Genomic DNA, 15,879 nt, shown 5'->3' with positions numbered 1-15,879 from the left:
AAATGTCCTATATCCAAACACAGTCATATACCGAGGTATTAGTATAAACAGGACTTCAATATATACATTTTGGGGGTGGAGGGACACAAGTCAGCCCATAACAGCTTTTTTCAATCATCAGAATGTTTTTGAGATTTATCCATGTTGTTTGTATCAGTAGGTTGCCCTTTTTTATTTCTGAGTACCATTTCATTATATGAATATACCATAGTTTACTTACTCTATTAATGGATACTTATATTTTAATTTATATTTTAATTTATCTTGACTCAAGATCTAGGAGTGAAATTGCTGGTTATAAGAATAGATGTATGTTTAATTTTATTCAAAACTTCCAGAAATTTTTCCAGAGGTGGTACCACTTTACATTCCTACTATCAATTTCTGAGAATTCTTGTTGCTACAAATCCTTATTAACATTTGGTGTTGTTGGTATTTTAATATACTTATTGGTTTTAGTCATTCAGGTAGGTGTGTAGTGGTATCTCATTGTGGTTTTAATTTTCATTTCTCCCAATGATGTAGAATACTTCTGCATGTGCTAGACTATTTTAACTTATAAATGGAGAGCACCTGGAGATCTCCAGGAAATACTTATGTGAAGCAAAGGTTTTCAATGTGTCCATCACCAAAATCCTCTAAAAACTTAGTTCTGATATTGTACCTGATGTTTCTGACTTCTCTGATCATCCCAAGAGTGACTTGAATGTAAGTAGGTATAAATTATCTAAGGGTATGGCATTGGCCTTGAAGAATCAGAAGGACGGGGTGTGTGTATGACTCTATATTTCTATGTTTCTCGGTGTTCCATGAAAAAACAACAATGTGCGAAGAAGGAGAGAAGAAGGAGAAGGAAAAAAAAAGAGAGAGAAAAGTTCTTTTTTCTGTAATTAAAATTGGCCTAGATAACAACTGGACAGGCAGTTGGAAAACTGTGATGTTAGATCTCTATCTCACTCCACTCACCAATATAAATTCTAGATGGAGAAAAAAATCTATTTAATCATTTAAAATCAAACATATACTCAGATTTATAAAGTCAAGTATTTCTTCAGTGTTTATAATGGAAATATTAGTCCTTTATTCCTCCTCTCTTTTGCCCTCCTCAAGTCCTCTTTCCCCAGGCATCCACCTTCAAGAATTTCAGCTATGCTTAGACTTTACTTCTTTATATTAATTTTTAAATTTAATTTTTCAGTTTATGGAGATATAATTGATGTATAATATTGTACTTATGTAAGGTGTACAACATAATAAGTTAATATATGGATATATTATGAAATGATCACAACTAGTTAACATCTATCACCTCACATAGTTACAATTTTTCTTGTGATAAGAACTTTTAATATTCACTCTCTTAGCAACTTTCACATATGCAATACAGTGTTGGTAACTACAGTCACCATACTGCACATTACATCCCCAGGGCTTCTTTATTTTATAACTGGAAGTTTGTACCTCTTGACCCCTTTCACCCATTTTGCCCTCCCCTGACCCTCTCCTGCCTCTGGCAACCACCATCTGTTCTCTGTTCCTAACAGTTTGGGGTTTTTTCTTTTTTTAGATTCCACATATAAGTGAAATCATACAGTATTGTCTTTCTCTGTCTGTCTTATTTCACTTAGTGTAACGCCCTGAAGATCCATCCATGTTGTCCCAAATAGCAGGATTTCCTTTTTCATGGATGAAAAATATTACATTTTATATATCACATTGTCTTTATCCATTTATTCCTCATGGACACTTAGGTTGTTTTCATGTCTTAGCTATTGTAAATAATGTTGAAATGAACATGGGGGTGCAGATATCTCTTCAATACAGTGATTTCACTTCCTTCAGAAGTACCTAGAAATGGAATTACTGGATCATATGGTGGTTCTATTTTTAATTTTTTGAAGAATGTCCATGCTGTTTTCCATAGTGGCTGCACCAATTTCATTCATTCCCACCAACAATGCACAAGGATCCTCTTTTCTCCACAACCTCACCAAAGCTTGTTATCTCTTGTCATTTTGATGATAGCCATTCTAACAGGTATAAGGTGAAATCTCATTGTAGTCTTGATTTGCATTTCCCTAATGTTTAGTAATGTTTACCACCTTTTTAACACACCTGTTGGCTATTTGTATATCTTCTTTGAAAAAATGTCTATTCAGTTTCTCTGCCCTTTATAAAATCAGATTGTTTTTTGGTTATCTAGTTGTATGATTTTTAAAAAACATTTTAGATATACATTTTAATGTATTTTAGATATTAGCCCCTTATCAGATATGATTTACAAGTATTTTCTCCCATGTCATAGGTTGCCTTTTCATTTTGTTGATGGTTTCCTTTGTTAAGCAGATACATTTTAGTTTCATGGAGTCCCACTTGTTTCTGTTTTTGTTGCCTTTGCTTTTGGTGTCAAATTCAAAAAAATCATTGCCAAGGCCAATGTTAAAGAATTTATACCCCTCGGTCTTCTTCTAGGAGTTTTATGGTTTCAGGTTTTATGTTCAAGTCTTTAATCCATTTTGAGTTGATGTTTGTGTATGGTATGAGATAGTGGTCCAGTTTTCCTAACACCATTTATTGAAGAGACTGTCCTTTCCCCATTGTATATTCTTGGTACCTTTGTCGTAAATTAATTGACCATATAAGCATGCATTTATTTATGGGCTTGTTATTCTGTTCCATTGATCTATGTGTCTGTTTTAATGTTAATACCACACTGTTTGATAACTATGGCTTTGTAATATAGTTTGAAATCAGGAAGTATGATGCCTTCAGCTTTGTTCTTTCTTAAGATTGCTTTGGCTATTTGGGTCTTTTGTGGTTCCATACAAATTTACGGATTGTTTGTTCTATTTTTGTGAAAAATGCCATTGGAATTTTGACAGGGATTTTATTGAATCTGTAAATTACTTTAGGTAGTAAGGACATTTTAATAATATTAATTATTCCAATCTATGAAGAGCCTATCTTTCCATTTATTGTGTCCTCCTCAATTTCTTTGATCAATGTCTTTCAGTTTTCAGTGTATAGGCCTTCTACCTCCTTGTTTAGATTTATCATTAATTTACTCTTTTTTAATGTAATTGTAAATGGGATTGTTTTCTTAATTTCTCTTTCAAATAGGTCATTATTAGTATATAGAAATGCAATGGATTTTTTATTTTTAATTTTTTTTACCACTATATAGGTCATTTCTATTTAATTAAGAAATTCATAATTTAAAAGAGACAGTGACAAACTAGAACACATCCACAGGAAGACAGGATAGTGAAACTTCTAGAAACTACGTTCAAAAAAACAGTTGAAGAATTCAATTAAATATTTATTGAACAAATGCAGAATAAATGAACTAGGGGGTGGTTTTAACCTGAAGATACAATAAACAACTTCAAATATTCAGAGGGCTGTCACACAAAAAATGAAAGACTTGTTCAGTATTTCTCCAAAGGGCAAAACTTGACCCAAGGGCTAAATATAAGCAACCAATAGGCTGCAGGACAGTCGTACAAAGTGTATCATCACTTAATAGCTTCTTTCCCAAACAATGCATTCCACATTTACATTTCCCTTCTTCTGAAAGGAAATATTACAACTTAATACTTCTCATGAATGCCTTTAATAAGTCACATTTTCATGGCAAGCCCTCCACTGCCAGCAATGGATGTACTCACACGGTCAGAAAAAAATCTAGAGTTAACAAGCTGGTTTACTAGGGAGATGGTCTTTGTTCCTCAGCTCTATCTCAGCATTTTATATTTGTGATTCTCAGGAGGGCAGAGAAAAAGAGCATATTCTCCAAAGGGGGTGAATTAGAGTCCCCAGCACTTCAGATACTGCCCCTGGGGACAGTCCTCCTCAAACCCCAGATGCATCACTGCAACTATCAACCTGTGGTAGAGATGGGAGTGTGTTGTGTGCTGGGGCAGAAAAAAACAGCTGACAACCACTGTTCTACATGAAGCAGGAGAGCTGTATTTTATGAGTCACTAGGAAATATAAACTGACTGCCTAATACTGATGGGCTCCATCCAAACTGCCAAATATTACAAAATGAGAATTGTTTCAACAACCATTCAACATGTTTAAGGACAAAAAATATATAATATACTTTATATTAGATATGTATTTTATCACATACTCAGTAAGGAATGCTGAGGTGCTTAATCCATCCAATAAAATTGAAAATAAAAATTTTACATTTTTCTGTCAGTATTCAGGATTCTGAAGGTGGATCTTGAACTCAGAATGATAAGTCAGTTTTCGAGGAAAGCCACATAATCGGTGAGTCTGGCTAACTGCTGTTCATTGGGGATGGGTGGAACGGGGGCAGGCTCTGAAAAGGGAATAAACCTGTTAAAGGAAACATCCAGGGCCCCTGCAACTGGCTTTTTGGGCATGACCATCCTTGTGGTGGAGTCGGCCTGCCATCCTTGTTCTAGGATACCTTTCACAGCCTCTTCCATGGGAAGTCCAACAAAGGCTACGAAATCGTCGGTGATGATGGAGGTACATGCCTGAGAGACCAGGGCGAAGGCTCGCCTCCGGGTGGCATCTCTAAGTGCCTCCATGTTTGGCTGGACTGTCTCAGACCACGGGTGAGCGCTGATGGTGGTATAGAGCCCGGGGAAATCTCTCTGCCAGATTCTTTGTCCTACCAACCAAATTCCCCCAAGTTCAGAATTTGCAGATTTTATAGCAGGTGGTATTCTTTTCCAAAGATATCTTGCATTATTCATGTCATTGTAAAGCAGATATAAAGCTAGAAGCTGACCATACACTGGGGGTGTAGCAATTCCTCCTGAAGCCTCGAGCTCCTGGTTCTCACACTGATCCAGCAACTTTCTGAAACTAAAGGAACTTTCCGCCATCACTGCCACTGGCATTTTCCCGGCCGGTCCCGCCACCGAACCTCCCCGCCGAGCCGGACCTCAGACTGTCCCTCGGGGCGTCGCGCCCGCCTGATTTTTTAATATTGATTTTGTATCTTGCAATTTTATTGAATTTATTTTCTAACAGATTTTTTGGTGGAGTCTTTAGGATCTTCTATATGTAACATCATGCCATCTGCAAATAGAGACAGTTTTACTTTTCCCCTTTCCTATTTGAATGCCTTTTATTTCTTTTTCTTGCCTAATTGTTCTGGCTAGGGTTTCCTATACTGTGTTGAATAAAAGTGGTAAGAGAGAACATCCTTGCTTTGTGCTTGATCTTAGAGAAAAATCTTTCAGCTTTTCACCATTGAGTATGTTAGCTGTGGGTTTGTCATATATAGTCTTTATCATGTTCAGGTGGATTCCCTCTATACCCACTTTGTGGAGAGTTTTATCATGAATGAGTGTTGAACTTTGTCAAGTGTTTTTTCTGCATCTATTGAGATGATCATATGATTTTATCCTTTATTTTGCTTAGGTGGTATATCACGCCTCTTGATGGGGAACGGTATGCTTCTAGAACAGCATGTGGAATGTAGAATTAAATGTGGTCAATTTGGAGACTACAATCTTCTACAGTGTTTCTGTTTCTTATGTTTCATAGAGGAAAGGGAAAGGAGAGAGCAAGGCCTGGTGAGAGAGAAGTCTAGAGAGGTAAGCAGTCATCAGATTATGACTGGTCATTTAGACCTAAGAGTGTTAGACTATATCATGAAGGCAGCGTGTCCTTTTGAAGGAGGGGTGACACAATCAAAATAAAGTTTTATCAAAATTACGTGGGCTCTGGAGTGGAAGAAGCAACAGTGGAAGCAGGAACAACAGTTAGGAGGCTGGTTTAGTAAATCAGTCAAGAAGTGATGTTGGCCTAAACTACAGAATTTGGAGAGTGGTGCAAGACAGCTTTGAGATCTTTAGGAGGTAGAATCATTAGTACTTGGAGATTGACTGGGGCCAGGAGTGATAGGAAGCATTCTGTCTTGTGTGACAGGGCACATTGGGGGGTGGTTCCATTTACCAAGATGAGGGACACAGGAGGAGGAGCAGATATGGAAATAGGTGGAGAGTAAAAGATAGTTTAGTTTTATGCATGTTAAGTGGGGGGTGACTGTGGTGTTACCTGTTGAGATATCTTATTGTTCATTCAAAAAAAATGTGGAGCCCAGCAATAAAATAAAGTTTGACAGTCATTAGCCTATAAATCTTAATGAAAGGAATACAAGTGGTTGAGGTCACTTAAAGTTTGTGAAAAGTAAAAGGAGAAGGATTCTAGGATAGGACCCCAACACACAAAATAATTTAAAGAAAATTACAGCCACCTGAATCTAAAACTGCACATATCTTCTAAAAACTATACAGATCAGGAGAGTAAGTAAAACCACACAGACCCATGCCCACGACATAACTAGGAGGTAAAGAATATCATAAATTCATTTACAGGGAAGAAGGGAAATAAATAACTAGTTGTAAAGGCAACTCTGGAGCACATATCAAAGTAGAGAGTCAGATAGAGTCTTCATGAAAAAGAGAAGGCAGTGTTAGTCTAGTGGAGATGGAAAATAGAGTTTTAAAAAGATATCACCTTGTGTATGAGAACACTAACTCCTGAAAGTCAAAAGAAAGTATCTCAAAAGTGCAGGGGACCTAAGATGGAAATCTTGAGAGGGTCCCACTTGTGCAGACTTGAAAAAACTTGGTGGCGAGGCAAAAAAGGGGGAAAAACCAGTAGAAAACAAATATCTAAATAAATAAAAGAGAATCACAAATAAAAAGACAAACTAATTCTTCTCATCACAAAAGTTGTCATTTTTAAAGAAATTTCAGTTTATTATACCAACAGAAGAGAGTGTTCTTGAACTAAGAAAACTAGGAAGCTACCAAATGCCCAACACCTGCCTACATAGAATTATTTCTTTTTGCTAATCCAATAAAATATAAGATATTGGAAAACAGAAAATAGGTAACAACAACCATAAAAACTATAAGAAGACAAAAAATAGAAAACATTTCTGTTAATGAAAATTCTTCTGAAAACCATGAAGAGTGGAAAAACTAAATTATAATGTCATTAAATAAACATTTGCATACATTACAAAAACACCACCCCAGTCAGAAACTTCAAAAATTCAGAAGGGTGGGGGGAGGACTATGAGAACTAAGCAAACTCCAGAAAGAAACAGAAGAGAAAGAAAATCATCTCATAAATGAAGATTAAACTACAAGGTGACCAAGAGAGAACAGAATTAATGAAAAATACAACAAGGGGTATTGAGGAAATGAATTAAAATAGTCAAGAGCATGAATATAAAATAGAAAAACAATCAGAGAAAGTGATAGCTATAGAAGATGGGCAAAGATGATCTTACATACATATAATTGGAGTCCTTGAATAAGAAAAACAAAGTGATACAATAGAATTGTTATTTAAAGTTATAATTCAAAAAACTTCCCAGATGGTCAACTCAGAGACATATCCTGTGAAACTTAGACTTTATTCATAAAGACAAAAAAGTCTCTGGGCCTTCAGGCGAAAAGACCAAATAACTTACACAGGAACAAAATCAAGTTGAAACCAGAGTTTGTGAAAGCAAGATAGAAAGCAAGACAACTTTGGACCAAACTTTTTTTTAAAGAAAGAACAGAAAGTGTAAGTCAAAGATTTCATATCTAGACAAGTTGTCCTTCAAGTACTAAGGCTATATGGAAACAGTTTCAAAAATGTGAGCACTCAAGGAGTACTGTATTCACAAATATAACTAGATGGTGAGCTTTATACAACCTAAAGAAGACTGGAGAAACCCTGGCACATGGACTGATGGTACACATTGAATATATTTCAATGTAGATCTAAGATTAAAACTTAAGGGCCGAAGGAGAGTGTATAAGCATTTTATGCTCTGATGAAATAGAAATAAACCAACCCCTCACAAAAAAAGTAGAAAGTAGAACAAACTCACTGCTGTACAGGTAATATGTGCAGTCAAAATATATCAGAGTTGACAAGTCAAATGGTAGAGGCTGCCGAAAGAGACAAGTGAAGGTTTTTTGTCGTTTTTATTTTTTACAAAAGATGTTAGAAAAATTATAACCTAGAAGAAAAGCAAAGCCTTTCTAAACACCAAAAGAAACAGTAAGAAAAAAAAAAGAGCAGAAAGATATCAGATATAGAAAGAAAAATGGTAACTATAACTAATATTGATAGTAAATATAACATAAAATGATACTACAGACTTGAACCAGGATGTATTGTTAAGTGGAAAAAGCAGGTTACAAGAAGTGTATATAATATGGTAGCATTTGTGAAGAAATATGGGTGAAAAAAGAATAGACATATGCAATTTTTACAAAAAAGAAATATCAGAACCTAATAAAAATGGTTACCCATCAGAGATGGGTGGGAATGAGATGGGATGGATGGGGGCGGGGTAGTGAGACTTCTTTGAGTTTACCTTTTAATCTGAACCATTTAAAAGTTTGTACCTATACAAAAAATAAAATAAAATTTTAAAAAATGAAAAAACAAACCCTACAATTGAATACAAGCCAAAATAAATTAGTCTTTCTGTCAAAGTGATAATATTACCATACACACACAAAAACTCGATTTAAGTCAGTACTTTGAACTCAGTACTATGTACACTTTCAACTAGATACATTCTAAAGACAAAAAGAGTTGCAAAGAAATATTAAACTTCACATGGTAAGTTTGTTGTTGGTGAGATTGCAGTCATCTAAAACAGTTTGTATGTATTGTAAGATAAAGTAAATGATTAAGTATATTGCTACTGCAGTTAGGAATCAGAATTCTCTCCATATACAGTTGACCCTTGAACAATGCAGGGGTTGGGGGTACCCACCTCCACCCAGTTGAAAATCTGAGTATAATTTATAGTCAGCCCTCCACAGTTCCTCTAATTCATGGTTCCACATCCATGATTCAACCACCCTCTGACTTTGTTGTGCTGTCCTATTTACTATTGAAAAACATCTGTGTATAAATGGACCTGTACAGTTCAAACCTGAGTTCTTCAAGGGTCAACTGTATATATAATGGAGAAAGGCAAAGAAGAACCCCGTGGTGTTGATTAAATTGGAAAAGAACATGAGGTCAATGAAGAAAAAAAATGTTTTTAATTGTGAAAGGCTTAAGTATATTTAATGCTGGTGGAAAGGAACAAGTGATAGGGAAAGACTGAAATAAAAGAGAAAGGGAATAATGGATAGACCAAGTTCCTGAGGGTATGAGAACAGGATCATGCATTCAGGTGGAGGCTTTAGTCTTAAATGGGAAAATGGATATTAATGTATTTAATGTATTTTAATGTATTTCAACATTCAGGAGGGAATGTTGAAAGGACAGGGACAAATATAAATAAATGTGTAGGTTTGGAGCAGGAAGCTCAAGGACTTCTGGAGTGCTGGCTCCCGTTTTCTCTGTGAAGCAGGAGATGAGCCCATCTGCTAAGGGTGACAGGCGTGATGTAGGAGGTTTTAGGATAGCAGCGAGGATTTGAAATCTACTATGGAGAATGGGAGAGAGACTTGATTGGAAGAGCATGGAAGGATTGCCAGGTAGTACTGTGGATCTCGTTGGGGTTGAAGAGCATTAAATTGTATTGGCACCAATAGATATGTTTTCGTAATTTTCTTCAGCCTTAGAATATAGGTACGTAGACATGTGGATTGGTCCAGGACTGGGGTTTTGCTAGTCCAGAGCAGTTGGAAGAACAGTGGGTTAATGTTATTGAGAATATTGGCAAGAAAATGTTGATTCAATGAATTACAGATTTTTAGATGGTTAGGGGAGGGAGCGAAGACAGAAATGTGCATATAGGGAGAAAGAGTCATCGAGTGGTTAGAGAACTCAATGAACAGAAAGAACATGTACTGAGGAATCACTAAGGGAGGGAGTTGGAGAAAGAGGGTAAGAAGTTGTGGTCAGGAAATGAGAGAGTTGGATTCAGATTTGCAGAGGTAGAGCAGTGATACTACAGTCCAGGTCTGTCATGACAGAGGTGGCTAAAATAGAGTGGAGAAGAAGGTAACTGAACATGAGAAGGTCAAGAAATTGTGAAACTTGGATATTGTATAGGCAGGTTGTCACCCAGAATGATGGCAGAAAATGGTACGGAGAGGAAGACCACAGTTAGGTGCAAAATTGTTTTCTGAGTATGGGATAATTATCCATGGAACCCACAGGACCTCTGAGTCCAAGGGAGGGTGGAATGTGATACGGCTGGAACATTTGGACCTGCAAGGAGAGGGGGATTTTGCCCAAGGATTGGTTTGAAGCATCACTGGATGCGGAGGATCTGAGCTCTGCTTCCTCATTCTGAGATGCCAAGGGTGGAGAGAGCCATATTCTCCACTTGAGGAGACTTCTGGGGAAGTAGTGAGTGTCCCGGGGTAGATTGAGGCTTTAATTAAGGAAAGAAGGTGGAGTGATTCATGGCAGGGTCAGCAATTGAGGGCTCTGTGAAGTCTAACAAAGCATTATGAATGGAAGGATGGACAGAAGTTGGGGTCATAGGACACTATCATAATGAATGCACATCTCTGATTGTTTCAGAGGGGAATCATGATAGGCTAGTTTATCTTCACCACACATAGCCACTTAATGACTGTTATAGAAGGAAAGGCAGACTAAAGCCTCTAAGACTTAACAGTAGCAATGTTCAGCCATACATACACCTGCATCATTAAAAAAAATAATAAATTTATTTATTTATTTTTGGCTGCTTTGGATCTTCATTGCTGCCCACAGGCTTTCTCTAGTAGTGGCAAGCGGGGACTACTCTTCATTGTGGTGCGCAGGCCTCTCATTGCGATGGCTTCTCTTGTCGTGGAGCACAGGCTCTAGGTGCACGGGCTTCAGTAGTTGTGGCACATGGGCTCAGTACTTGTGGCTCACGGGCTCCAGAGCTCAGGCTCAGTAGTTGTGGCACATGGGCTTAGTTGCTCCATGGCATGTGGGATCTTCCCGGACCAGGGCTCAAACCCATGTCCCCTGCATTGGCAGGCGTATTCTTAACCATTGCACCACCAGGGAAGTCCCTACCTGCATCATTTTATGTGAAGTTTACTACAAAATAAAATTTTATTTTCCCACTAAAAGTGCACTTAGAGGAAGCAAATACTATAAAATCCAACGTGAACATTAAAATGGAATTCAATGTAAACCCAAGCTGATAATATAGTTTCTAAAGTACCATCTATGGACATATAGAGTTTATTTCAAAATTATCATGGCCAGTGAAATTAAGTGGACTCTGGGTTGAGAAAATTGATTTCCAGAAAGTGAGTCATAAAGTTGGAACTCAATCTCATAGTAACAAAAGGTCCCAGAACTCCTAGCAATCTATAAAGCTGTAACTAGGAAACTCAGAAGTAAATAAATTTCTTAGAGAATGTAGCTGTAGAATTTTAAAAAACTGAAAAGCAATGAAGGCACTGAAAGAAAAATCTGAGGCAAAATAAACATTCAAATGATTTTCTGTATGGCACAGGTCAGGTTGGAAAACAGGAAAAATTCTACTCTGTGATATATACAAATATAACATAGCGTTATATCTAAGCATAACATATAGTTATATCTAAGCATATACATATGCACATATATATATATATACACATGTATATAATATGTATATCCTACATATAAAAATTGTGTGTATATATCCACTTACTGTTTTAGAAAAGTCAAACTTGGGTGGGGCTAATGGCGGACTCTGGGAGGGCTCATGCCAAGGAGTGCTTCCCAGAACTTCTGCTGCCAGTGTCCTTGTCCTCACGGTGAGACACAGCCACCCCCCGCCTCTGCAGGAGACCCTCCAACACTAGCAGGTTGCCTCTGCCAGAGCAGACCTTCATGGGCTATTGGACAATTGGTCAGTCAAGAAATGGAATGCAAAAACTACTGTGTCCGGCAGAAACTCATCATATAGATGTAAAGGGTCCAGCACTTATAAACGTACAGGAGTATCCAATAGAAAGACATGAAGGAAGATCCCAAACCTTTACTGAAGAATGTGCCTCCTGAAAGTTACCATTGGATGAAATTACCTTAATCTGCGACATCGCTACATCACATGAAAATGAGGAAAATACTCTCTATGTAGTTGCATGCAATCCCGTTTCCTTATACTTTATGAATATGACTGGGAAAAGCGGCTACTTTGTGGACCTTTTTGACATCTTCCCAAGAACGGCCAGTGGAGTCTGGCACCCATTTGTGACAGTGGCACCGCTGGGAAATCCCCTCAAGGGTCAAGTGATTCTCCATGAGCAGCAGAGCAATGTGATCCTGTTGCTGGATACCACTAGCCAAGCCCTTCATCGTCTCATCCTACCTTCGGAAGAGTTTACACTTAAGAAAACTTCCTGGTGGAACTAGGAGGAAGCTGAAACTTACAAAATGTGTAAAGAATTTGTGCACAAAAACTGGCTAGTATTCTACAAAGAAAAAGGGAACACCCTGGCTGTGCTGGATGTTCTAGAAGGGCGAACTCACACCACCTCACTTCCCATCAACCTCCAGACAGTGTTTCTCGTTGCAGAAGACAAATGGCTTCTGGTGGAGAGCAAAACACATCAGAAATATCTTTTAACTAAGCCTGCACACATCGCATCTGAGGACAGTAGCATTTGCCAGTTGTATGTGCTGAAAGAGGAGCTGCCTAGCACAGGGTTTGCAGTCACACAAGAAACAGACTTCAGCATACCTCATAAGATTTCAAGTCATCAACTATCATCTGAAAATCTGAGTTCAGCTGTGGGACAAAAGATTGCCTCTCCTAACCGAATTCTCTCAGATGAGAATAGTTATGCTACAGTCGTTGTTGGTTTCCCAGATCTCATGGCACTTAGTGAAGTTTATTCTTGGAAAAGGCCAACATCTTTGCATAAATCAAGGGTCACTGATACATTCTATGGAGGGAAGAAGAAAATTGGAAGCCCAAAGCAGAGCAATTGTGTGACTCTTTTGGATGCTAATCAGATAGTCAGGATTTTGCCCCCAGGAGAAATCCCTCTAAAAGATATCTACCCAAACGATGTTATCCCTCCACAAATAGCTGGTTATATAGAAGTCACTGATCTCCAATCAAAGAGACTCTGACACATCCCTATTCCTGGATCAGACTTTCTCTCACCATATACCACGTGGCTATCTACTATCTCGGACACAGATGCACTGCTGGCTGAGTGGGGCAAAGGTGGCGTTATCACTGTTGATATGGGAGGTCGCATTCGGCTTTGGGAAACTGGACTGGAACATCTGCAGTGGTCACTCATGGAATGGAGAAACATGATTGGACGAGAAGGTGGCAGACTTATGCAGATAACAATCAACAGAGAGAGCGCTGAAGACGTGAGTTCCCCCAAACACGGCAAGGAGGACCCAGACAACATGCCGCATGTAGGCGGCAGAACTTGGGCTGGCAGCACAGGGGGAAGAGATACTGCAGGTCTGGGCGGCAAAGGAGGTCCTTACTGGCTGGATGCAGGCCATGCAGTGTACCAGGTCTCTAAGGCTGAGAAAGATGCGGTTCCTGAGGAGGTGAAGAGAGCTGCGAGAGAGATGGGCCAGAGAGCGTTTCAACAGAGGCTAAAGGAGATCCAAATGAGGGAATATGATGCTGCAACCTATGAAAGGTTTTCAGGGGCTGTTCGACAGCAGGTGCACTCCCTCCAAATTATCCTGGATAATTTACAGGCTAAAGGTAAAGAAAGACAGTGGCTAAGACACCAAGCTACTGGGGAACTAGATGATGCCAAGATCATTGATGGGCTGACTGGAGAAAAAGCCATCTACAAACGCTGGGGTGAGCTGGAGCTACAACTGGGCAGCCCCAACAGAAACCCAAGCGCCTGCGCCTGGTGGCGGACGTGTCTGGCAGCATGTACCGCCTTAATGGGGTGGATGGCTGGCTTGAGCGCTCGATGGAAGCCGTGTGTATGCTCATGGAGACCTTTGAGAACTATGAGGAGAAGTTCAAGTATGACATCGCTGGACACTCTGGAGATGGCTACAACATTGCTCTAGTTCCAATTAACAAAATCCCCAAGGACAATAAGCAAAGGCTAGAAATTCTCAAGACGATGCACATCCACGCTCAGTTCTGCAATGAGTGGGGACCACACATTAGAGGGGACAGAACATGCCATCAAGGAAATCGTCAAAGAAGAAGCTGACGAGTACTTTGTCATTGTCTTAAGTGATGCCAACCTGTCACGCTATGGACTACATCCTGCCAAGTTTGCCCAGATCCTAACAAGCAACCCTCAAGTAAATGCTTTTGCCATTTTTATTAGATCTTTAGGTGATCAAGCAGCCAGGCTTCAGAGAACTCTACCAGCTGGCCAGTCTTTCGTTGCCAAGGATACCAAGGACATCCCTCAGATTTTACAACAGATTTTCACCTCCACCATGTTGTCCAGTGTTAAGAAGTGCCCTTTATCATCCCGATGACCCTGGGATTTGAAATAAGCTAGGAAGAAAGAGTATTCTGAAGAAAAGAAGAGGTCTATAAAGTGCCCCCGAGTGATGACTGGATAATTCTGGCATTCCCGGGCCTTCCTGCGCTTGCTAAGTAATCAGAGTTCAGAGAAGCAGCCAGAGCGAGGCCCGTGCATGGAAATCCACAACCATTGATGGGTTTACAAGTCATTAGAGGAAGCGAGTTGACCTGCATTATACAAAAGGTCAGGGTTAAGGGAAGGTGGTTTGAGAACTATGGCGTGTGGTCTGTTTCCAAAAACCTGACAGAAAGAGTACCTTGCTTTTGCCTTAATACAGCACCTGGTCACCTAGGATAACAAAAGTGACCCCAGCAAACTAAGCCTTTGATGCCACATTCTGACACTGGAATACAAGTCTGTGCAAACCCACCCACCCAACTACTCTTCAATAATTATTTTTATTTTCTCCTCCACTCTGTATTGCCCAACAAACAATGACTTTACAGTATTTAACCCACTGAAAAGTCCTTTCAATGGCAATATTCTATAAAAGGTTGGGTTTTCTCAATAATTTCATTTTCTTAGCCAAAACCAAAAGGAATCAAAAGATCCTTGGATTGCTTCCTTTCCCACATGACTTTTTTTTTTTTTTAAACTAACTCATCTGTTTCTGCTTCACTACCTTTTTTAAAAAAATTATTATTTATTTATTTTTGGCCGTGTTGGGTCTTCGTTTCTGTGCGAGGGCTTTCTCCAGTTGCGGCAAGTGGGGGCCACTCTTCATCGCGGTGCGCGGGCCTCTCACTGTCGCGGCCTCTCTTTGTTGCGGAGCACAGGCTCCAGACGCTCAGGCTCAGTAGTTGTGGCTCACGGGCCCAGTTGCTCCACGGCATGTGGGATCTTCCCAGACCAGGGCTCGAACCTGGGTCCCCTGCATTGGCAGGCAGATTCTCAACCACTGCGCCACCAGGGAAGCCCCCACGTGAGTTTTAAAAGGCTTTTTAAATAATAAGGAGCAAATGTCCTATTCTCCGTGCTGCTGGGATTGGAGGGATGTCTTGCCTTGAGTTTCCTGTTTCTTCTTCTTTAGTGCTCCTCAAAAGTTTCACACTCCTCCGTTTTGGTGTCCAAAACGTAATGCTCAAAATAACAAATGCTTATGTTTTTACATAACACAAAGTAAAAACAAGGCAGTATGTTTGAACTGAATGATAATGAGATTTCTATAGCTACAAATATATAAAAAGAAAGAAAAAGAAAAGCCAAACTTTGGCAGAACACATGGTGGTGGCAGCCAAGAATCTTCTCAGAGATTAGTCAAAACACAGCCCCTATTCTCTGGTAGAAGGGTTTATTCAAAAGCTCTTTATGAACAGTTACCTTTAGTAACATCTCTGCATTATAGGAGTATCAAACAATTGGCATTTTGAAAGCCAAAGCTTTTATTTATAACGCCGTAGTACTCCAGGGAGCCTTTGTGCTCTTGAAAGTGGTC

The 15,879-nt window shown here is 39.1% G+C and overlaps 2 pseudogenes across 2 annotated transcripts; one reads left to right on the top strand and one right to left on the bottom strand.

The window, feature by feature from the left end:
* Nucleotides 1-3,306: 3,306 nt before the first annotated feature.
* Nucleotides 3,307-5,818, bottom strand: LOC309635078 (COP9 signalosome complex subunit 8 pseudogene; annotated as a pseudogene). Its single transcript has one exon. The product of its transcript is annotated as a COP9 signalosome complex subunit 8 pseudogene (transcript).
* Nucleotides 5,819-9,931: 4,113 nt separating this feature from the next.
* On the top strand, nt 9,932-15,645 carry LOC309635184 (von Willebrand factor A domain-containing protein 8 pseudogene; annotated as a pseudogene). The gene is made up of 2 exons: nt 9,932-9,966; nt 11,748-15,645. The product of its transcript is annotated as a von Willebrand factor A domain-containing protein 8 pseudogene (transcript).
* The last annotated feature ends 234 nt before the right edge of the window (nt 15,646-15,879 follow it).

Source organism: Balaenoptera borealis (assembly GCF_965194805.1).
Source record: "Balaenoptera borealis genome assembly, chromosome: 9".
NCBI lineage: Eukaryota > Metazoa > Chordata > Mammalia > Artiodactyla > Balaenopteridae > Balaenoptera > Balaenoptera borealis.
Note: the sequence above shows the minus strand (reverse complement) of the source record. Positions and strands in the feature narration are given on the sequence as shown.